Genomic DNA, 23,944 nt, shown 5'->3' on the forward strand with positions numbered 1-23,944 from the left:
ATCTTCCCATCTCAGCCTCCCTAGCAGCTAGGACTACAGGTATGGGCCCCTGCACCTGGCTGATTTTTTTAAACTTTTTGTGAAGACAAGGTCTCGCTGTATTGTCCCTGCTGGTGTTGAAGTCCTGGCCTCAAACAATCCTCCCACTTCAGCCTCCCAAAGCACTGGAATTACAGGTGTGAGCCACTGCACCTAGCCTGTCTCTAGGATTTCTACTTTCACATATACTTCCCATAAGTCCTGCCCTTAGGTCAAAATAACCATGCTGTTATCGTAATCACATACTTACCATAAATCCTGCCCTTAGGCAAATTCCCTGTAGTGTATAAGCCCTGGGTCTGCAGGGTAACAGTGCAGTGATCCACCATCTCATGGCCACCTGAGACATGGCTTTTGTTCTTAAGTCCCTGTTAAATGTTTCTCTTTGAGAAACTGGATTTATCACCCTCTTTCTTCAGCTTCTCAGCTCCCTGGGCCTTTGGCGTAGGTTTGCACAGACCTGCTCATCCAGGAACACCCTCCTGAAGCCTCATCTCATTCCCTTTCTTTCCCGTTTACAGCTCTTCTGTGTGGGTCCTTCCTCACTCCAGGGTCTCCCCTCACCACCCTGCCAACTGATACCCCCCTCTCCTCTGCAGAGGTCTCCCCAGAGATTCCTCCAATCTGTCATCTTCATCTCCAGCACTTCACTCTGCGAAAGGCCCTCTTAATTTTTGGGCCAGTTTTTTTTTTAAACTATTTTCTTTTATTTCAAATATTTTTGAGGTACAAATGGTTTTTGGTTACATAGATGAGTTGTATAGTGGTGAAGTCTGAGATTTTAGTGCACCAAGGGCCCTCTTGAGACATCCCACTTCCTTTGAAAGCTGCAAGAGATTGTAAATACCAAAGTACTTTTCCTCTCACAAATAAAACTTTCCTGTCACTTGCATATTTGTCATTGTTCTGCTTCCAATAAGCAGCCATCTCTTAAAGGGCAAGGGATCTTATCTGTTGAAATCCAATGTGATCTGTGTCATTTGTGGATGTGGAGGGAAGATGGCTATTAATGTAATACTCTGCATCAAGCAGGCTCTTTTTGTTTTTGGACTCCCAGAACAACAAGAAAACCTCAGAAATATCAATATGGTATCAAACGGAATGTGTTGCAATTAGAAGGAATTAAGTTCTTTCCTTGTTTCCCCATAGGCAGGGTCCTCTTAGAAGTGGGATTTCATGAACTTTGAGCAAAGAAAACATGAGTTTTCTGAAGACAATAATCTAACAAACACAAACACATTAACTTAGGCAGACTTCACAAAGGTTCCTTAATTCTTTCCAGTAACAGGCAAAGAGAAAGAATTCCTACTTTGCTAGCTCCTTCGTTCTTTTCTCCTACCTCTTCTACACTTTCCCTATCCCTGTACCCTTTCCATATCCACCCTACACACATGCGCATGCACACACACAAACACACACACACACACACACACACACAGAGAAACATAGAGAAGGTATGTTAAGATTACCTGGTAGAGTACTCAACAAAAGTCAAAATTGTATGATTTATGGTTGAAAATCTATTTTTCTCTAACAATTTTCTCCTTTAAAAACCAGTTCCAATAACTCAGCTTCTTCTCAAATGCACTTTCTGCGGTAATATTGTATATCTCCACTCCCTTCCCTGGAACTTCATTTTTATTTGATTTTATTGACGCTGCTCTATTGGAATGTGTATCACTTGAGCCCCCATGGAGAACTGAGCAGGTGTGAGTAAAGCAAAACATCTTTTGTTAATAGAAGTACACCCTGGGAGTTCATGGAGATGCTGTAATTTCAATTGCTTTTATGAAAATTCTGTAAATTCCTGTGCTGTGAATTTTGAACAGAGCTTAGGAGACCAACAGCCTTTAATACAAGCCAAAGACATGCTTATTTCTATAACTGAAATAAACGTTCTGCTTTCTTTCTTCCAAAAAAATAGATGCAGGTATTTAATTGGAATGTTTAAACTGTAGAAAATCATATTAACTCTGAGTCTGGCTCTTGGAGCCAAAATGGAGATCTCACTGTGATCAGCCTACAGGAAGATGACTTTGGTTTTCCCGGGTAACTTCTTGAAGCATGAAGAAGAGCTTACCCCACCTTCATGTGGGGTCGAGAATGACTTCACAACGGCATTGTCCATTCCATGCTCAAGTCTTTGTACATATTTACATTTAAAAACCTAGAGAATGTGAACAGGCTCCCCCAACCTCTCAGCTTGAGGGGGTGTTGTATTATTATAATTCTCTCTCTGTGTCTAGCCCTCTTGGATTCACTGCCACAGAGACTCTGGGGGTGAGGTCAAGCCTAGCTTTCTTCCTGGTTTGGGGCCAGACATGTATGGTGTTGCACTCTCCTAAGCTGGAAGGAAAGACGTAAGCTTGGTATATTACAAAATTGCATGTGTCATTAGCAAAAGATGTCAGAATGCTTTATTTAAAACTTTGTTTTCTCAGGTTGTATTGCCCAAGTGTATCTTGGCATAGACAACTTCAGCTTCAAAAATTCCAAGACGTATAAAGAGTTTCACATAGCTGAGGCTATTATAGTTGGTTATATGCCACTAACACCTTTTCCCCCTTCTTTCTTACTGAGTGAAGTGATGACTGCATTTCTACTAAAAATTTCATTCTCTTCTCCTGGCAACCACAGGGTCTATTCTTGATGGGATCATTTATCTGTTCCAAAAAGAAAAATGTGGCATTTGCCATGGTGTGGGATCTTTGAGGGTTTCTTAGATAAAGCCTTTAGAGTAAAAGCTTTCACTATTCTAGGACAACTTTCAGAAGAATTATCTAGCAGTCTGCCCTGGTGAACTTGCCAAATCGCTCGTACTTGGCTAGAAACCATGGGCACTCTAAGGTCTATCGTCCCCCTGTAGAGCAATAGAGTGTTTTTGGCTAGGAGCTAAGCATACTCATTTGATGTTTGGGAGAGTTTTTCAAACTGAAGATAAACTCCTTTAAAGGATTTGTTTTAACTGACAATTAGACAGCTTCATATCTACTTATGCTGAAATGAAGGTCACCTATAGAGAAGACGAGAGATGCCTTTTTAAACATATTCCCTCGTGGTTTCTGATGCTACCTGGCAACTGGGTGGTGAACTAACAAGGGCTCAGAGTATGTTACCCTCCTACTTCTCCCGTCAGACTCTTATAGGGCATTGCTATTCTTTTTTAAGTGTAAAGAACTTGAGGATGCTCCAGTACAGCCCAGAAACTTCTTTGGAAACACAGTCCTTATGGTCAGGGACTAAGTCTAGTCTCCCAGGAAGGTCCCAGCCTTTGCTGGTGACCTCAGCACATACCAGTGGAACCCGACTGAACTGAGTGTACTCACGTCTGTCCCCAGAAACCTTGCTTTATTTCCACAGCTACATTACCTCAGCCCTTCAAAGTTGCCACAAGCAATGTTGGAATTTAATGTCGGTCCCCTTGGCCACAGTGAGTAAGAACACTTGCTAAAAAATAGCAAATGGGTGTGGAAAAATGAAGCAGGGGGATATTCAATAATCAGAGGGTGCACGAAATCAACAGAGTAAGAGATGTGCCATGATGCTCTCAAAAGTGCTGAAGCGGCCGGGCGCGGTGGCTCAAGCCTGTAATCCTAGCACTTTGGGAGGCCGAGGCGGGTGGATCACAAGGTCAGGAGATCGAGACCATCCTGGCTAACACGGTGAAACCCCGTCTCTACTAAAAATACAAAAAATTAGCCGAGCGTGGTGGCGGGCGCCTGTAGTCCCAGCTACTCGGGAGGCTGAGGCAGGAGGATGACATGAACCTGGGAGTCGGAGCTTGCAGTGAGCAGAGATCATGCCACTGCACTCCAGCCTGGGTGACAGAGCAAGACTCTGTCTCAAAAAAAAAAAAAAAAAAAAAGTGCTGAAGCATCCTGCCACCAATACTGACTCCAAGTGTCTTGGGACCGAAATATACCACTGAAATGGTATGATCCTTAAGAGAGGCTGTGTGGTGAATGGGGCTGTATGAAATAGCAGGAAGTGATTCATAGGCTCAGGTGTGCCTGGCACATGATTCCCCCAAGTCACCTGCTCACCTGCCCAGCCAGAGTTCAGTGAATGCAGGCATATGATGGAAAAGACAGGCAGGGTGGTGAGAGTTAGGGAACCTGCGTTCAAGGTGCTGAACTGCCCTGCACGAGTCCCGAGCTTTTAGGCAAGTCATTTTCATTCTCAAAGCCTCATTCCTCACTAGCAAAATGAGAGGTCTGGACTCTCCAGCGTCCAGCTCTTTGGTCCCAGAATAGAATCTTCCTGCACATGTCTGCACGGCTGTACTGCCCATGACCCGACTATCTCTTTCATGCCCAGCAGGTCATGCAAAGGGAGCAGCAGCGATCTGGTAAGTTCAATGATAAGTATACTAGGCTTCTGGAAGGAAGGTATCAGGGAGACAGAACTTTAAAGAGGACACCCACATGGGGCAGAACAGCCAGGACCAGCTGCTGACTTCACCTTCTACCCAGGAAAGGAAGAGATTAGTTCTGACATCTCATTTCTCTGGCAACTCAGCTGCAGGAAACAGCACACCTAACCACCCAGATCCTGTGCTAGTGAGGAGCGGGTGTTTTTCAGCTGTGTCCTTACAACACCCTTCCAGCTCATGCCTCACCTCCCTGTTGGCCACAGAAATCCTGAGTTAAATTATTTTACAATAACATGAATGCAATCCTGTAGGTAAGCAGGTTCACATTTGTACCTCATTCTCATGCAACAATGTAGCGATTGTGTGTGTCAGGAATATTATTATTGTAATAGGCTTATTCAATTACAGCACTGTGGCTTGTTCTTGGATGTTCAGTATTCACAGTTCTTGAAAATAATTGGAATCTTGTTGTCATTTAACATCCAGGTACCCAAATTTCTAGACAATAAATTGTAAAACTGAAACCAGGCATTCTCCAGTATTAATATGTGGAGGAATGTTAAAGTTTTGGAGTGTTTCTTAAAATGCAGATTCCCGAGCCATGCCACCAGAAATCCTAGGTTAGCAGATCTGGAGGAGCCCGGGAGTTCACACTGTAAATAGGTACACTAAATGATTCCAAAACTCGTGGTGGGAGGGGACACAGCTGGGGAGATACTGATCTCAATCCCACCCCTCTGCCAGTTTCCCTTTCCCAGACGCCTGTCTCCTGTTTCAGACCTTAACCGGTTCCTCCTGAATCAGCCAAACAAGGAGACCTTCCTGTCTCCCATCTTCAAACTTAGTGAACATGGATTTCCTGGGCATCAAGTCTGAATTCACAAGCAAACATCATCCCACCTGGCTCAAGAATGACCTCCCATGAGCCTGAGTTCTAGTCTTTCCTGTTCCATCCTTTGGATTTCCCGTTTGCCTGATCATTTGACTGCAGGGAGCTCAAATTGGTACCCTGAATGTTTCTACTTGCTACATTATATTTCATCACCCTAATATTTCTCCTGGAAAATGCCTTTCAGTTCTAGCATGGGATTCTAGACTCTTTTCTCCCCAGGAAAAGGCTCTAGAGACTCCTTGGTCTCTCCACACCTCCTAGACATGGGAGTAGGACGTCTCACTCCCAGAACCTAGTGAGCGGGTCCAAGAGAAGAAACTTCCCCAGGGATGGGGGCAGGGCTGTTGCAGGGGCGCGGCCTCCAGATGGCCTCCCCTGGGCTGCTTTTCTGACTTGGGTCCATTAATTCATTTTCTTCCAAGAATTCTTGGGCTTGTCCCGTTGCTTTGATTTCCACTGAACCCACCTGTTTCTTGGGATCAAGGTTTCCTTCCTTCTCTGGCTCCTAAGCCTTGGGATCAGCCATAAATACCCTCCTACTCTCTGACTCCTGAAGTAAGCCACAATCCTTTAATCCTTTTGAAGTTGGAAACAGCTGGAAACAGGCTGCGGGTAAAAAGAGCAAACAGAGACCCATGGATGTTAAGTACAAAGTCTCCCTGGCCACTCTGTTCCATCAGACATATCCCCATGTAACTGAAGCCTGAGGTCAGGGTGCTTCTCGGGACACCCCGCCTTCTTGGGAGCCCCTCCCAAATCCCCTCTCCCTGAATCCCAGACTTGTCTTCCTCTACCGGTCTGTCTCTCTTCAGTAGTCCTTCTCCTGATTTCATTATGTTATTTATTTCATTTCATGCTTTCCTCCACCCGCCCCACCTCCACAGGAGAGAAGAAAATTGGAACGGCACTATTGATAGGCCTCCAGAAGATCCCAAGAAAGATCCCTTTACGTTGTACAGAAGCAGACTGTTCTCCCAGTATCAACTTCTTTTTGTTTTAAACCCAAAAAAGTCCACATTCTCTTCCTCCCGGGAACCAGGGCTGGCACGAAAGCATGATAGGACCTTTGGAGCTGGCATCTGAGAGGCACTGGAGAACTGGCGGGTGATGGCACCCACTGGCACTCGACCAGGAAGCGACATTTTTGTCTGTCCACCATGCCGCCCTTCCTCTCTGTTTCATGTCACAGAACACTTTCCCACAGATGGTCTCTCTGAATTAATATCTCTGTCCCTGCCTGAGGGGAGGTTCATCTGGCTCATTCAGGGGTTCACCGTGAGCCCGCAGAAGGAAGTCACATCCACATACACCTATGTAGCCATTCCGGCTGCAAAAATAACATTTGCCAAGGCTGATCCATGTAGCCATTCCATGGGCAGCCTCAGGAGCTGAAAGCCTGGGTTCAAAGTCCAATTCAACACTCATACAACCCTCAGCAAGCCATTGAAACTCTCTGTGCCTCTGTTTCCTCATCTGTAAAAGTGGAGCAGTAAAAACCACCTTATAAGGATTGCTGTGAGAATTAAGTGGGTTAACCCATAAAAGGCACTTAGAACACTGCAAGGTATTCATCGTTGACCTCAGTTCTCTAAGTATAAACCCCTCCTATTACTGGTTTACCTCCATCTACCTGCCTTCTTTGCTTACTCCTCAGCTCACTCAAAAATCGCAGTTCAATCCAAGTTGTAAACACTTCCAGACAGTCAAAAGCAACATGTTTCCTAGTAAGTTGCTTTGGAATTTTTCTTTTCTTTCTTTTTTTTTTTTTTAGGTTTGTGAGTAGATGCTTTGCTTTTATTGATGAAGCACAGAGAAGTAGGAAAGTTAAGACAGAAAGACAGTCAAATGCTGGGCTTTCACCCAGGAGAAACCCGTGAGTCTGAAAAGCCATTCTCCACGAGGGACCTTAAAGAAGCATGGATTTTTTTCTTGACGTGAAGCTACAAGCTGAGCACAATGCATCTGACAATAAAAAAAAACAGGCTGTGCCTTACAACAGGCTTGGGGGTGGGACGCTCAGGCTTTTTCTGCGAGATAGTACTTCACTAACAGAGGCTGTTTGCAGTACTCTGTCCTTGGTGATGAGTATTCATGGGAAAGAGGCATGTAGGGGTCAGAGAACAGTTCTCTGTCTGTTCCCCATATTCATCAGCTTGTGGTTGATGTATTATCCTTGAAATTTGAAAAGAAAAAGAGAGAAGAAATGCACATAGAACAGAGCTGAAAAGTGAACCAAAGATGAAAAAGGTCTCAGAGAGAGAAGGGGCATGATTGAGGTGGTTCTTTATTTTATTTTATTTTATCATTATTATACTTTAAGTTTTAGGGTACATGTGCACAATGTGCAGGTTTGTTACATATATATACATGTGCCATGTTGGTGTGCTGCACCCATTAACTCGTCATTTAGCATTAGGTATATCTTCTAATGCTATCCCTCCCCCCTCCCCCCACCCCACAACAGTCCCTGGAGTGTGATGTTCCCCTTCCTGTGTCCATGTGTTCTCATTGTTCAATTCCCACCTATGAGTGAGAACATGCAGTGTTTGGTTTTTTGTCCTTGTGATAGTTTACTGAGAATGATGATTTCCAGTTTCATCCATGTCCCTACAAAGGACATGAACTCATTTTTTATGGCTGCATAGTATTCCATGGTGTATATGTGCCACATTTTCTTAATCCAGTCTATCGTTGTTGGACATTTGGCTTGGTTCCAAGTCTTTGCTATTGTGAATAGTGCCACAATAAACATACGTGTGCATGTGTCTTTATAGCAGCATGATTTATAGTCCTTTGGGTATATACCCAGTAATGGGATGGCTGGGTCAAATGGTATTTCTAGTTCTAGATCCCTGAGGAATCGCCACACTGACTTCCACAATGGTTGAACTAGTTTACAGTCCCACCAACAGTGTAAAAGTGTTCCTATTTCTCCACATCCTCTCCAGCACCTGTTGTTTCCTGACTTTTTAATGATGGCCCTTCTAACTGGTGTGAGATGGTATCTCATTGTGGTTTTGATTTGCATTTCTCTGATGGCCAGTGATGATGAACATTTTTTCATGTGTTTTTTGGCTGCATAAATGTCTGCTTTTGAGAAGTGTCTGTTCATATCCTTTGCCCACTTTTTGATGGGGTTGTTGTTTTCTTGTAAATTTGTTTGAGTTCATTGTAGATTCTGGATATTAGCCCTTTGTCAGATGAGTAGGTTGCGAAAATTTTCTCCCACTTTGTAGGTTGCCTGTTCACTCTGATAGTAGTTTCTTTTGCTCTGCAGAAGCTCTTTAGTTTAATTAGATCCCATTTGTCAATTTTGGCTTTTGTTGCCATTGCTTTTGGTGTTTTAGACATGAAGTCCTTGCCCATGCCTATATCCTAAATGGTATTGCCTAGGTTTTCTTCTAGGGTTTTTATGGTTTTAGGTCTAACATGTGAGTCTTTAATCCATCTTGAATTAATTTTTGTATAAGGTGTAAGGAAGGGATCCAGTTTCAGCTTTCTACATATGGCTAGCCAGTTTTCCCAGCACCATTTATTAAATAGGGAATCCTTTCCCCATTGCTTGTTTTTGTCAGGTTTCTCAAAGATCAGATAGTTGTAGATATGTGGCATTATTTCTGAGGGCTCTGTTCTGTTCCATTGATCTATGTCTCTGTTGTGGTACCAGTACCATGCTGTTTTGGTTACTGTAGGCTTGTAGTATAGTTTGAAGTCTGGTAGCATGATGCCTCCAGCTTTGTTCTTTTGGCTTAGGATTGACTTGGTGATGCGGGCTCTTTTTTGGTTCCATATGAACTTTAAGTAGTTTTTTCCAATTCTGTGAAGAAAGTCATTGGTAGGTTGATGGGGATGGCATTGAATCTATAAATTACCTTGGGCAGTATGGCCATCTTCATGATATTGATTCTTCCAACCCATGAGCATGGAATGTTCTTCCATTTGTTTGTATCCTCTTTTATTTCATTGAGCAGTGGTTTGTAGTTCTTGAAGAGGTCCTTCATGTCCCTCATAAGTTGGATTCCTAGGTATTTTATTCTCTTTGAAGCAATTGTGAATGAGAGTTCACTCATGATTTTGCTCTCTGTTTGTCTGTTATTGGTGTATAAGAATGCTTGTGATTTTTGTACATTGATTTTGTATCCTGAGACTTTGCTGAAGTTGCTTATCAGCTTAAGGAGATTTTGGGCTGAGACAATCAGATTTTCTAGATATACAATCATGTCGCCTGTAAACAGGGACAATTTGACTTCCTCTTTTCCTAATTGAATACCCTTTATTTCCTTCTCCTGCCTAATTGCCCTGGCCAGAACTTCAAACACTATGTTGAATAGGAGCAGTGAGAGAGGGCATCCTTGTCTTGTACCAGTTTTCAAAGGGAATGCTTCCAGTTTTTGCCCATTCAGTATGATATTGGCTGTGGGTTTGTCATAGATAGCTCTTATTATTTTGAGATACGTCCCATCAATACCTAATTTATTGAGAGTTTTTAGCATGAAGGTTGTTGAATTTTATCAAAGGCCTTTTCTGCATCTATTGAGATAATCATGTGGTTTTTGTCTTTGGTTCTGTTTATATGCTGGATTACATTTATTGATTTGTGTATGTCGAAGCAGCCTTGCATCCCAGGGATGAAGCCCACTTGATCATGGTGGATAAGCTTTTTGATGTGCTGCTGGATTCGGTTTGCCAGTATTTTATTGAGGATTTTTGCATCAATGTTCATCATGGATATTGGTCTAAAATTCTCTTTTTTGGTTGTGTCTCTGCCCGGCTTTGGTATCAGGATGATGCTGGCCTCATAAAATGAGTTAGGGAGGATTCCCTCTTTTTCTATTAATTGGAATAGTTTCAGAAGGAATGGTACCAGTTCCTCCTTGTACCTCTGGTAGAATTCGGCTGTGAATCCATCTGGTCCTGGACTCTTTTTGGTTGGTAAGCTATTGATTATTGCCACAATTTCAGAGCCTGTTATTGGTCTGTTCAGAGATTCAGCTTCTTCCTGGTTTAGTCTTGGGAGCGTGTGTGTGTCAAGGAATTTATCCATTTCTTCTAGATTTTCTAGTTTATTTGCATAGAGGTGTTTGTAGCATTCTCTGATGGTAGTTTGTATTTCTGTGGGATCGGTGGTGATATCTCCTTTATCATTTTTTATTGCATCTATTTGATTCTTCTCTCTTTTCTTCTTTATTAGTCTTGCTAGTGGTCTATCAATTTTGTTGACCTTTTGAAAAAACCAGCTCCTGGATTCATTAATTTTTTGGAGGGTTGTTTGTGTCTCTATTTCCTTCAGTTCTGCTCTGATTTTCCTTTTTGATCACATTAGATAACCTAAATGCAAATTCACTCACACACAATTGATCAAAAGGTAATGAGGTTAGTAGAACCGGGAAATTGTTTTGGTTCATGATCTTTCTCTAGGCAAGGGGCGCCATTCTAGCAGCAATAGAATTGTAACCTTCATCAGCAAGAGTAAAAGAAAACCCAGACTGATTACCACACTGGCACCTATAAACGATTATTATTATTTTTACTTTAAGTTCTAGGATACATGTGCTGAACGTGCAGGTTTGTTATGTAGGTATACATGGGCCATGGTGGTTTGTTGCACCTATCAACCCGTCATCTAGGTTTTAAGCCCCGCATGCATTAGGTATTTGTTCTAATGCTCTCCGTCCCTTTGCCCCCCAATCCCCAACAGGCCTCGGTGTGTGATGTTTCTCTCCCTGTTTCCATGTGTTCTCATTGTTCAACTCCCACTTATGAATGAAAACATGCAGTGTTTGGTTTTCTATTCCTGTGTTAGTTTTCTGAGAATGATGGCTTCCAGTTTCATCCATGTCCCTGCAAAGGACATGAACTCATTCTTTTTTTATGGCTGCATAGTATTCCATGGTGTATATGTGCCACATTTGCTTTATCCAGTCTATCATTGATGGGCATTTGGGTTGGTTCCAAGTCTTTGCTACTGTAAATAGTGCTGCAATAAATATACATGTGCATCTGTCTTTATAGTAGAATGATTTATAATCCTTTGGATATATACCCAGTAACGGGATTGCTAGGTAAATGGTTATTTTTAAGCAAATAAACAATGCTGGCCTCTGGGGCACCCTCTGTAGAGAAGTGAAGCCCAGCCTGTGCTGCAAGGCTCTCTTCTTGTGACAGAGAGATGCCTTGGAGCCCACCTTACCAGCAGCCCAGGGCCTCCTCCACCTGCCCTGTTGATTCTCATGTAAATATGGCCAGCACAGCCACTCTATTGCTCCATGGTGGCATTTTCTAGCTGCACTGAGCCATCTAACTGGGCTCTTAAGGTTATTGTTCCGGGAACCAACCAATTTTTGTTTTTATACTGCTCTGGTTACAAAGTTGCATAGTTTTGAGTGGCCTGCTCCAACCATAATTTTTCCTAAATTTGGTTACTTTAGTACACGGTTTTGCAGAGCGCAAGGTTTTGTAAGAAAACACATATCAAGTTAAAGCAGAAACACCTGTATTACTATCCCTACTTTGAAGACATATTTCAGTGTATCCACATTTTCTTTGTAACTGGATTTCCAGTCCTTATGTTAAGTCTTGAAATTACCACAAAGAAAACTTATGGGCTCATTTGTTTGGAAATTAGATAGTGCTCTAATACTCTTTCACCCAGGTGGTATTGATCCAGTGCTGACTGATTTCTAAAATCTGTTGAAGATACTGTCTAGACTTCAGTTTTTGAGCTACATGATTTATTCAGAAACTGAGCATGCCCTCTCTACCTCCCTTCCTCTTTCCTTCCTTCCTTCCTTCCTTTCTTCTGTCACTCTTGGAGAGGAGGGCTAATTTTATTGAAACCTATTTCTTGACAGCACAGTGGATCATGCCTGTAGTCCCAGCTACTTGGGAGGCTGAGGCAGGAGGATCACTTGAGCCCAGGCTCAAGTGAGTCAAGGCTGCAGTGAGCAGTGATGGCACCACCACATTCCAGCCTGGAAAACAGAGCAAGACCCATTCTCTTTTAAAAAAGTCTTTTTTTGCCTGTTTCTTAGTGACTGTTTTATTTTCAGTGTTGTCAATATTATATATCATACTAAGAGAATAATTTATATTCCTTAAAAGAGAAATAAAGAAAAATTATATTGCATAATGTGAATTTAGAGAGATTACTTAGGTGTTCATTTGTTTGGATATTTCACATATAAGGTCTCCATTACCTTGCCGTGTGATATGTGATTCATTTGCCCAAAATGATGATGACATCAAATAAAAAAACTTCACTGATGTTCATACAGAATATACCCCTTGCTATGAAATCCATCCAGATCAAATCCTTGTTATGGCCAGGCTCAGTGGCTAACTCATGTAATCCCAGCACTTTGGGAGGCCGAGGTGGGTGGATCCCTTGAGGTCAGGAGTTTGTGACTAGCCTGGCCAACATAGTGAAACTCTGTCTCTACCAAAAATACAAAAATTAGCTGGACATGGTGGCAGGTGCCTGTAATCCCAGCTACTCGGGAGGCTGAGGCAGGAGAATTGCTCGAACCCGAGAGGCGGAGGTTGCAGTGAGCTGGGATCGCACCACTGCACTCCAGCCCGGACGACAGAGCAAGACTCTATCCCAAAAAAAAAAAAAAAGAAAGAAAAAGAGAAAAAAAAAATCCTTGCTCTATTAGGTTGGTGCAAAAGTATTCATGGTTTTTGCTATTAAAAGCAAAATGGCAAAAACCATGATTACTTTTGTGCCGACCTAACAACATTTACACTTACCATTTTCTTTACATTATTTAATTTAAAAATCATCTCAATATCAAATAAATTAGTAGCCTATGTTTATTAAATGCTTATCGTGTGCCAAGTCCTCTTCTTTTTTAAAAAATGCTTTTATTTCCATAGGCTATTGGGAAATGGGTAGTATTTGGTCACATGAGTAAGTTCTTCAGCAGTGATTTTTAGATTTTGGTGCACCCATCACCCAAACAGTATACGGTGAACCTGATTCGTAGGCTTTTATCCGTCACTTCCTTCTCACCCTTTCTCCCTGAGTCCCCAAAGTCCATTGTGTCATTCTTATGTCTTTACATCCTCACAGCTTAGCTCCCACTCATGAGTGAGAACATACTATGTTTGGTTTTCTGTTCCTGAGTTACATCACTTAGAATAATAGTCTCCAATCCCATCCAGGTTGCTGCAAATGCCACTAATTCATTCCTTTTTAGGGCTGAGTAGTATTCCATCTCATATATATACATTCCAGTGGTAACTAATTTATCCTCAAATCACCTCTTAGAAGGTGAGTGCTCAATTTTCAGGAAAGGAAACTGAAGCCCAGAGGGGCTAATGTGCCTAAGGTCAGGCAGCTAGTGTGTTGTGAAGCAGACACTGACAGCCCAGCATGTGGCTCTGGAGCCTGCAGCACAAATGTCTCCGCCCCTCAGCACTACCATGCTGCCCTATGGAAGGAGAAATATCATTTCCATTATGTAGTTGAAGAAGCTGAGGCTTGGAGAGGTTAAGTTCCTGTTCCAAAGCCACAGGTGTTAAGTGGTAAAGCAGGAATTTGAGCTGAAAACACACGCACTTGACCTCTTGGGTCCCTCCTGAATTTTATGCCCCTCTGTTGGTGCAGGCTCCTATAACTTCATGTCTATTGTCCCTTGAACATTTTTAAGGCTTCAGGCAGAAAAACCTCAATGCATTGCATGTATTACTTTTAAATTTACATATTTATCATTTATTTCTAAAGTGTATGCAGAAATATCTGGTTGAAACAGGAGGTCTTTAGTAAAAAGACATCAATTTGAAAGAATTCTCAAAAAAAGTTCTCAAATGTGTAAAGATTTTTTTCTCCATTTAAAAGCCATTCGAATGAACTGGGTGAAAGACTGGCCATTCATGATAACTTTGTGATTCCTTCCAATTTCTCTTTAAAGTTCTCCAGGAAGATAAACAAAAAGATTAAACGGGGAAATGAAAGCTGAGAAGACCATATGGAAAACACCAGCCTGATTCTCCACTCTCTGTATCATTCAAAAGAGATTGTATAGAGCTGCACATTTTTTGGATTAAAAGTTACACACTCCATAGCCCGAATCGAAACAGGACAGATGCTCCCAGAGGAGGCTGGGCCGCTTCTGAGTCATGCATTCTGTTACTGTGAAACATCAGGTTAGCACTAACCAGAAAAACAGACTGATTCCCCCACTTTTGAAGCGGTCAAAGCCAGATTTCTGCCGTCCGCCCACCAGTTAGCATCTCCTGTTTTGTTTTGGTCAATCTCTTCTACTGTTCTTCTTTGGCCAGAGTGGTGGTAGAAGGTGGATGGAGGGAAGCAAGTGGAGAGTATTGGAGAAACAATTTAGTAGCTCCCACTGGAAGAAGCCACTCACAACATGCAGTTCCCTAAAGAAAAGGGATCCAAATCTAACCCTCTCACCCAGGCGATCAGCCCTAGATAAATCAACTGACCTGGGTTCTACACAGCAGCCTTATCCTCCACCCTGCATAGGAAAGGGGTGCTGCCAGCATCCACATCCCCTTTCTAAACCAGAAGCTCCATCCTCCACGTGCTGTGAGCTGAGCCACTCCGAGAGTTGACAGGAGCTGCCTCACTTGGAAATGTAATGTTCATCCAATGAGTGACACTGTGCAGAAGCCCAGACCCTTGCTTCAAGGGAGGACAATGCTGTGGGGTTGTTCACACTTCAGAGCTCCCCATGGGCTCAGGCTGAGACCAGACTTCAGCTTAACCTACAATAGCATCAAGCTCCATCCTCGGCCACATGCTGCTGTGTCTCTTACAGGTTTTACCTGCAATTGCTGTCTCACCACGTCACTGCGCAAGAATCCCCATCCCACGGCCAGGCATGGTGGTTCACGCCTGTAATCTCAGCACTTTGAGAGGCTGAGGTGGGCAGATCACTTCAGGTCAGGAGTTTGAGACAAGCCTAGTCAATATGATGAAACCCTATCTCTACTAAAAATACAAATATTAGCTAGGTGTGGTGGTGTGCACCTGCAGTCCCAGCTACTGGGGAGGCTGAGGCAGGAGAATCACTTGAACCCGGGAGGTGGAGGTTGCAGTGAGCCAAGATCACACCACTGCACTCCAGCCTGGGTGACAGATGGAGACTCTGTCTCAAAAAAAAAAAAAAAAGAAAGAAAGAAAGAAAGAATCCCTATCTCAGGCTCTGCTTCTCAGAATACCAACCAAAACTACTACCCATTCTAGGTACACTTAGTATCTTGTAAATAAAGGTGAAACAAAACCTTCCTATATGTATTTTTTTATTTTATAGATTTCAAATTAAATTCCAAAAAAGCACAGAGCCAGGCTGTTCTGTAGTTCTGAAAATGCATTGCCAAATTATTTTTCTATAGGGATTGTCCCAGCCATACTCCCTCCAGCAATGTTTCAGAGTTGAAGCCAGCACTAGAGCTCATCAACGGTCCAAACCAATAAGGTTATGTTATTGCTGCTTTTATTTGTATATCTTGGATTGCTAATGAGGTTGAACGTTTCCCCACATTTGTCTACTAATTGCACATCTTTCTTATGTGGATTTCAAATTTGAGAAGAAAATTCCATGCCGACTTTCCAGAAGTTTCAACACCATGAGATTAATTTCAATGTGTGTGAGGGCTTTTCAGTTCCATGGAAGACAATTCCAAGTTTAAAAACTGGGCAAAGTCATCAGGACTGTTTTTCCTGTGTAGAAAGGTTAAAGTAAAACAGATGTGAAACTCGCCTCCAATCTCTTTTCTGACTGTATTATTTGTCAGGGGATGTTAACTCTTGAACGTACATGCACAAGAATGCTGGAGAAATAATTTCATGGTCATCCAGCTTACATGTCACGCCCTTTTACTAACAAAACCAAACACACTAATTAAATCAGCATAATTGTGATAAGTGACTGCCTTGTCCTACTGTCCTTCTAATTTTCTTCCCTTTATTCTTCTTCAAGTGCTCTGAAGGTATGTACTCCCCAAATTTCAGTCCCTGTGCCTTTTGCTGTTTCCTCTTTACACTCTCCCACGGCAATGTGTTTTGTTTTGTTTTGTTTTGTTTTGTTTTTGAGACGGAGTTTCGCTATAGTGCTACAGTGCAGTGGCACGATCTCAGCTCACTGCAACCTCTGCTTCCTGGGCTCAAGCGATTCTTCTGACTCAGTCTCCTGAGTAGCTGGCCTTACAGGCATGTGCCACCATGCCCGGATCATTTTTATATTTTTAGTAGTGATAGGGTTTCATTATGTTGGCCAGGATGATCTCAAACTCCTGACCTCAAGCGATCCACCCGCCTCGGCCTCCCAACGTGCTGGGAGTACAGGCGTGAGCCACCACACCCGGCCAAATTTGTCTAACAACTCCTGTTTCGTGTGCATAACAAAAAGTTCATTGCTGTGGAGAACAAGCTGTCCTGACACAGCAGATCAGTGTGCAGATGGTGGTCCAGGAATGATGTAGAAACACCCATATTATCTCTGTGGCATTTCCTCCTGAACAGTGCTTACTGAGGAGTGCGTGTCCTCAGTGTGAAGGTTCTCTTCCCATGTGAGAGCACTGCTTATTTTGTGGGGAACCCTGAGGAATTTGACAGTCCTCAGTAAAATGGAAAGATCTGGAAAAATCCCTCCAGATAGTTTAATCTCACACTTTAAGTACATTACCTCCCAGGCGAGATGGCTCATGCCTGTAATCCCAGCACTTTGGGAGGCCAAGGTGGGTGGATCATCTAAGGTCAGGAGTTCAAGACCAGCCTGACCAACATGGTGAAACCCCATCTCTACTAAAAATACAAAATTAGCTGGGCGTAGTTGTGCATGCCTGTAATCCCAGCTACTCGGGAGGCTGAGGCAGGAGAATCGCTTAAGCCCAGGAAGCGGAGGTTGCAGTGAGCTGAGATTGCACCATTACACTCCAGCCTGGGCAACAGAGCAAGACTCTGTCTCAAAAAACAAACACACACACAAAAAACAAAACAAAACAAACAAAACAAAAAAAACACAGGAGTTGTTAGACAAATTCTGCCCAAGGATGTGTGTTTCTGGCCTGTGTTAAGTCTAAATTACGGTGGACCCTTGAACAACGCGGGTTTAAACCGGTGGATGCGTTTATACATGGTGACCTTTGCTACCCCTGAGACAGCAAGACCAATCCCTCCTCTGCTTCCTCCTCCTCCCCCCAGCCTACTCAGCATGAAGACAATGAGGATGAAAACTTTTATGATGATCCACTTCCACTTAATGAATAGTAAATGTATTTTCTCTTAGGATTTTCTTAATAACATTTTATTTTCTCTAGCTTATTCCATTTTAAGAACACAGTATACATATAATACAAGTATTAGTCTGTTCTCACACTGCTATAAAGAAATATATAAAACTGGGAGATTTATAAAGAAATGGGGTTTTTGGCTCTGCAGGCTGTACAGGAACTATAGCAGCTTCTGCTTCTGGGGCAGCCTCAGGAAGCTTCCAAACATGGCGGAAGGCAAAGAGGGAGCAAGATGTCTCACATAGCAGGAGCAGGAGCAAGAGAGAGACTAGGGAAGTGCTAACACTTTTTTTTTTTTTTTTTGAGACGGAGTCTCACTCTGTTGTCCAGGCTGGAGTGCAGTGGCGCGATCTTGGCTCACTGCAACCTCCGCCTCCCAGGTTCAAGCGATTATCCTGCTTCAGCCTCCCGAGTAGCTGGGACTACAGGCATGTGCCAGCACGGCCGGCTAATTTTTTGTATTTTTAGTAGAGATGGGGTTTCTCTGTGTTAGCCAGGATGGTCTCGATCTCCTGACCTCGTGATCCACCCACCTCGGCCTCCCAAAGTCCTGGGATTATAGGCGTGAGCCACCACGCCCAGCCGCCAACACTTTTAAATGCCAGATCTCCTGATAACTCACTCACTATCACGAGAACAGCACCAAAGGGATGGTGTTAACCATTCATGGAAGACCACATCCACCAACTGATCCCCTCCCACCAGGCCCCACCCTCAACACTGGGGATTACAATTCTACATGAGATTTGATGAGGACGCAGATCCAAACCATATCACTACATATAGCATACAAAATTATACGTTGATTGCTTATGTTATTGATAAGGCTTCTGATCAACACGAAGATATTAGTAGTTATGCTTTTGGGGATTCAAAAGTTATCTGTAGATTTTCAACTGCATGGAAGTCAACACTCCTGACCCCCACATTGTTCAAGCGTCAACTCTACTTGCCCATCTAAAACGGGGAGTTCTCATATCCAATTTCTAGCTTCTCTTAAAAAAAAAAAAAAGCATCTGACCATCGTCCTCATCTAATCAATTTTTCCAGATTCCCATGTGGCAAGGTACTGGCCTCTCTCTTTAACTGAGGCATGTACTCTACAGTTTACCACAGTCCGCATTGCTCTCTCTGGCCTTTAGCCTCCATACTTTTTTGCCTCTTAGTACCCTTTTTTCCTTCCCTTCCTTCCTTCTTAAACATCCTCTTGGCTGGGCTAGGTGTCTCACGCCTGTAATCTCAGCACTTTCAGAGGCCGAGGCGGGTGGATCACCTGAGGTCAGGAGTTTGAGACTAGCCTGACCAACATGCAGAAACCCCGTCTCTACTGAAAATACAAAAAAATTAGCTGGGCATGGTGGCACATGCCTGTAATCCCAGCTACTTGGGAGGCTGAGGCAGGAGAATTGCTTGAAGCCGGGAGGCTGAGGTTGCAGTGAGCCGAGATTGCGCCATTGCGCTCCAGCTTGGGCAACAAGAGCGAAACTCCAACTGAAAAAACAAAGAAACAAAAAAAATCCTCTTTCCCTGGCTGGGATTCTCTCTCTTTATGCGCTCTTCAACTTATACCTCTATGTGGCATGGTCTATTCCATGGAGAATCCTGACTGATGGTACTTTTTCTCCACAGCCTCTACTGACTGACCCCACCAAGTTAATCCTTGACTCTTCCATACTTCTTCTCTGGAACATGTATACCTGCATGTATTTACCTATAAACACTGGGCAGCAAATTTATATTGAGAGACTAGAATACAACAGACACTCTGTGAGGGGCTTCACATATAAAATGTTCCAGGGCAGCATGGAGTACATAGTTGGTGGAAAATGCCAGGATCACAGGTTGTGCAGGGCGTCATGGGAGGATACAGGAAAGGCCACTCCATCTGAACCAGACTTCCTGGAGTAAATGACTCACTTGATCTGAGATTTGAAGGACAAGGGAGAAATTAGCTTAGCTAACAAGTTGAGGAAAGGTGAATTTCAGGGAAGGAAAGCAGTACCTGAGAAGGCACACAAGCCTAAAGTTTGGCCGCAAGAAAACAATATAGGTCATTTATCAAGCCTATCATGCTGCTTTGTCTTCATAGCCAGCAATGCAAAAATTAAGGAAAAAGTTTTCACAAGCATAGTCAATCAAAACTGGATGAGGACATGCAAAGCTTTCTCACTTATTTGGGGTTAAATAAGAACCCATTTTATCCAAAGCTTTTCCAAATTATTTTCTGGAAGTTGCAATGAAATCAAATCTGATTCCCCAAATCTCCTCGTGGGGATGGTTTAGCAAATAAAAAATGTTAAGTGAGTAACAATTTCCTCCCAAACTTCCAAATGAAATTTTTTGCTATAATGTCACAAAAATTATTACCTGAATTTATCTTGCAGGCAATTAGATGATGTTTTACATTCTTTCCCCCATGAAATCACTTTCAAGAATTAAGTCAGAAAGAGAAGAGGCCAATTTTAGCAGCAATTTGCTCTTGCTGTAGCTGGATTTTGGTTAAAACTGCCTGAAGTAAACTTAATACACACTAATATCAGGATCTACCTCTTAAAATTTCAGGTTCCACGTACAAAATTCCAGCTGAATCTGCCAAATATACAAAGCCCCAATGAAAGGTATTAGTTTTGACAGTGTGAAGTTATTGGTAGCTTAACATTCTGAAAATGAAGTCCCTATATTCTTTGGCCGAATATCTTTCCTTGTGATAACCTGGAAACTTCAGGATAGAACATGAGAACTTTGCCATGAGCAATCAAGTTCTCACAAAGCAAGGCATGTATTCTAGTACTTTCCATGGGATTGACAACCTTGATAATAATATGAACAATTCTCATAGATTGCCAGGCAGGGTTTTGGGTGCTTAGCAGTGAATACCTGATTTTTTTCCTGTCAGATTCCTCACTGTGAATTCCACATTATTGGCGCAATATTAAATGCTCATTCTTACCAATTTTTTAAAAAAATTATTGTATTTTTTTAGAGGCATGGTCACTGTCTGTCACCCACACTGGAGTGCAGAGATACAGTCATAGCTCACTACAGCCTCAACCTTCTGGGCTCAAGCAGTCCTCCCACTTCAGCCTCCCAAGTAGCTGGGACAACTGGCATACATACAACACCATGCCTGGCTAATGTTTTTATTTTTTTTTGTAGGGACAGAGTCTTGCTATGTTGCCCAAGCTAGTCTCGAACTCTGGGCCTCAAGTTACCCTCCTGCCTCGGCCTCCCAACATGCTGAGATTACAGGCATGAGCCAGTACACCTGGTCCTGTTATCAATTTTTAATATCTCATTTGTTTGGAAGGATTTTGACAGAGCTTCAAAGATATTATTAGGTTTAGTTGTAGCACCAAAGGCTTGAGAAAACAGCTCCTTTTATTCTGCATCCTCTTTAACCACAAGTCATGCAGAAACACATGGTGTAGCCCAAAGTTCTTGGGGGAAATCATAAGATGCATCAAACTAATGATAAGAAAATGCAGGCGGGAGCGGTGGCTCATGCCTGTAATCCCAGCACTTTGGTAGGCCAAGGCAGGCAGATCACCTGAGGTCGAGAGATCGAGACCATCCTGGCCAACATGTGAAACCCCATCTCTACTAAAAAATACAAAAATTAGCTGGGCATGGTGCTGCACGCCTGTAGTCCTAGCTACTCGGGAGGCTGAGGCAGGAGAATCACTTGAACCTGGGAGGCAGGGGTAGCAGTGAGCCAAGATCACGCCACTGCACTCCAGCCTGGCCAGAGTGACACTCCATCTCAAAAAAAAAAAAAAAAAAAAAAAAAAATGCAATGATTTGATCTTTTGCAAAACTCAAAGTGTGATGTCAGCAGGTAAGACATTCTAATTGTGACTGTAGATTCAAAGAAAGAAACATTCTGGAATAGCTTCTACATATCCATTCAAATAAACTTGTGGCAGCACTCAGAACACATAGTCCTTTGAAAATTTCTTCAGCATTGTGAAATTTTGTCTCCAGTGATTAAAAGGGCTACTGATATGGTTTGGCTCTGTGTCCCAAATCTCATTTCGAGTCGTGATCCCCATGTGTTGGGAGAAAGGCCTGGTGGGAGGTAATTGGATTGTGTCCGGAATTGATGGGTTCTTGGTCTCACTGACTTCGAGAATGAAGCCACGGACCCTCACAGTGAGTGTTACAGTTCTTAAAGGCGGTGTGTCCGGAGTTTTTTCCTTCTGATGTTCGGATGTGTTCGGAGTTTCTTCCTTCTGGTGGGTTCGTGGTCTCGCTGGCTCAGGAGTGAAGCTGCGGACCTTTGCGGTGAGTGTTAACAGCTCTTAAGGTGGCGCGTCTGGAGTTGTTCGTTCCTCCCCACGGGTTCGTGGTCTCGCTGGCTTCAGGAGTGAAACTGCAGACCTTCGCGGTGAGTGTTACAGCTCATAAACGCAGTGTGGACCCAAACAGTGAGCAGCAGCAAGATTTATTGCAAAGAGCAAAAGAACGAAGCTTCAGTAGTGTGGAAGAGGACCGGAATGGGTTGCCACTTCTGACTCGGGCAGCCTGCTTTTATTCTCTTATCTGGCCCCACCCACATCCTGCTGATTGGTCCATTTTACAGAGAGTTGATTGATCTGTTTTACAGAGAGCTGATTGGTCCCTTTTGACAGGGTGCTGACTGGTGTGTTTACAATCCCTGAGCTAGGCACAAAAGTTCTCCACCTCCCCACTAGATTAGCTAGATACAGAGTGTCGATTGGTGTATTTACAAACCCTGAGCTAGACACAGAGTGCCGATTGGTGCATTTACAAACCTTGAGCTAGATACAGAGTGCCGATTGGTGCATTCACAATCCCTTAGCTAGACATAAAGATTCTCCAAGTCCCCACCAGATTAGCTAGATACAGAGTGTCGATTGGTGCATTCACAAACCCTGAGCTAGACACAGGGTGCTGATTGGTGTGTTCACAAACCTTGAGCTAGACACAGAGTGCTGATTGGTGCACTCACAATCCCTTAGCTAGACACAAAGGTTCTCCAAGTCCCCACTAGACTCGGGAACCCAGCGGGCTTCACCTAGTGGATCCTGCACCAAGGCCGCAGGCGGAGCTGCCTGCCAGTCCCGCCCTGTGCCCGCACTCCTCAGCCCTTGGGCAGTTGATGGGACTGGGCACTGTGGAGCAGGGGGCGGTGCTCGTTGGGGAGGCTTGGGCCACGCAGGAACCCATGGCGGTGGGGGGAGGCTAAGGCATGGCGGGCTGCAGGTCCCGAGCTCTGCCCTGCAGGAGGCGGCTAAGGCCTGGGGGAGAAATACAACGCAGCGCAGGTGGCCCAGCACTGCTGGGGGACCCAGCGCACCCTCCGCAGCTGCTGGCCCGGGTGCAAAGCCCCTCACTGCCCGGGGCAGGTGGGGCCGGCCAGCCGCTCCGAGTGTGGGGTGCCAAGCCCACGCCCACCCAGAACTCTAGCTAGCTGGCAAGCGCAGCAGGCAGCCCCAGTTCCCGCCCACGCCTCTCCCTCCACACCTCCCCCCAAGCTGAGGGAGCCCCTTTCTGGGTTGGCCAAGGCCAGAGTGGGTGCCAAGGCCAGGGAGGCGCCAAGAGTGAGCAAGGGCTGTGAGGGCTGCCAGCATGCTGTCACCTCTCAGGATCATGGGGGCAGATTCTTGCCTTGCTGTTCTTGTGATAGTGAATTAGTTTTCATGAGATCCGATGGTTTTAAAGTGTGAAACATCCCCCCTCACTCTCTCTGTCTCCATGTAAGACATGCCTTGCTTCCCCTTCACCTTCAGCCATGATTGTGAGTTTCCTGAGGCCTCCCTAGCCATGCAGAACTGTGAGACAATTAAACTTCTTTTCTTTATAAATTACCCAGGCTCAGATAGTTCTTTATAGCAGCGTGACAACAGACTAATACAGCTACTTTATACAAAATCTTTACAGCCATTACAACATCTTCTGCATATGTTCACATATTAATATTATATATGCAGAGAATTGCACTCTGTAATAATAAAGCCTATCCATATAAAAATAAGATTTATGTAAATTTGATTTAAATGCATTAAAGCTAAGCGAGGGCTACATGGTTCCTTTGACTGGTGTTTTCTTCACATAAAACACACTGAGGAAGTTGAATCCCTGTTGCTTGCAATATACCTGGATCTAACCTTGATATGTAAGTAAGTCTCATCAGATTTGTGTGTTTGGGCTGCCATCTTCAGCTGCCTTATAGGAGAAAAACATTAATAAGGGGTATTTTCAAGAATGCCAAGCTGTTTTAAAGAGTAATTAGTGCTGCTAATGGCAGTTGCTACATGACTGCCTAGTTTCTTCTCATACCTGAACCTTATAAGCATATTATTTGTTCATTCTGTGAGTACAAATATGTTAGAGGTCTAAAATATGCCACCCATTAGAAACCC

The sequence above is a fragment of the Nomascus leucogenys genome, chromosome 18 (assembly GCF_006542625.1).
Source record: "Nomascus leucogenys isolate Asia chromosome 18, Asia_NLE_v1, whole genome shotgun sequence".
Lineage (NCBI taxonomy): Eukaryota > Metazoa > Chordata > Mammalia > Primates > Hylobatidae > Nomascus > Nomascus leucogenys.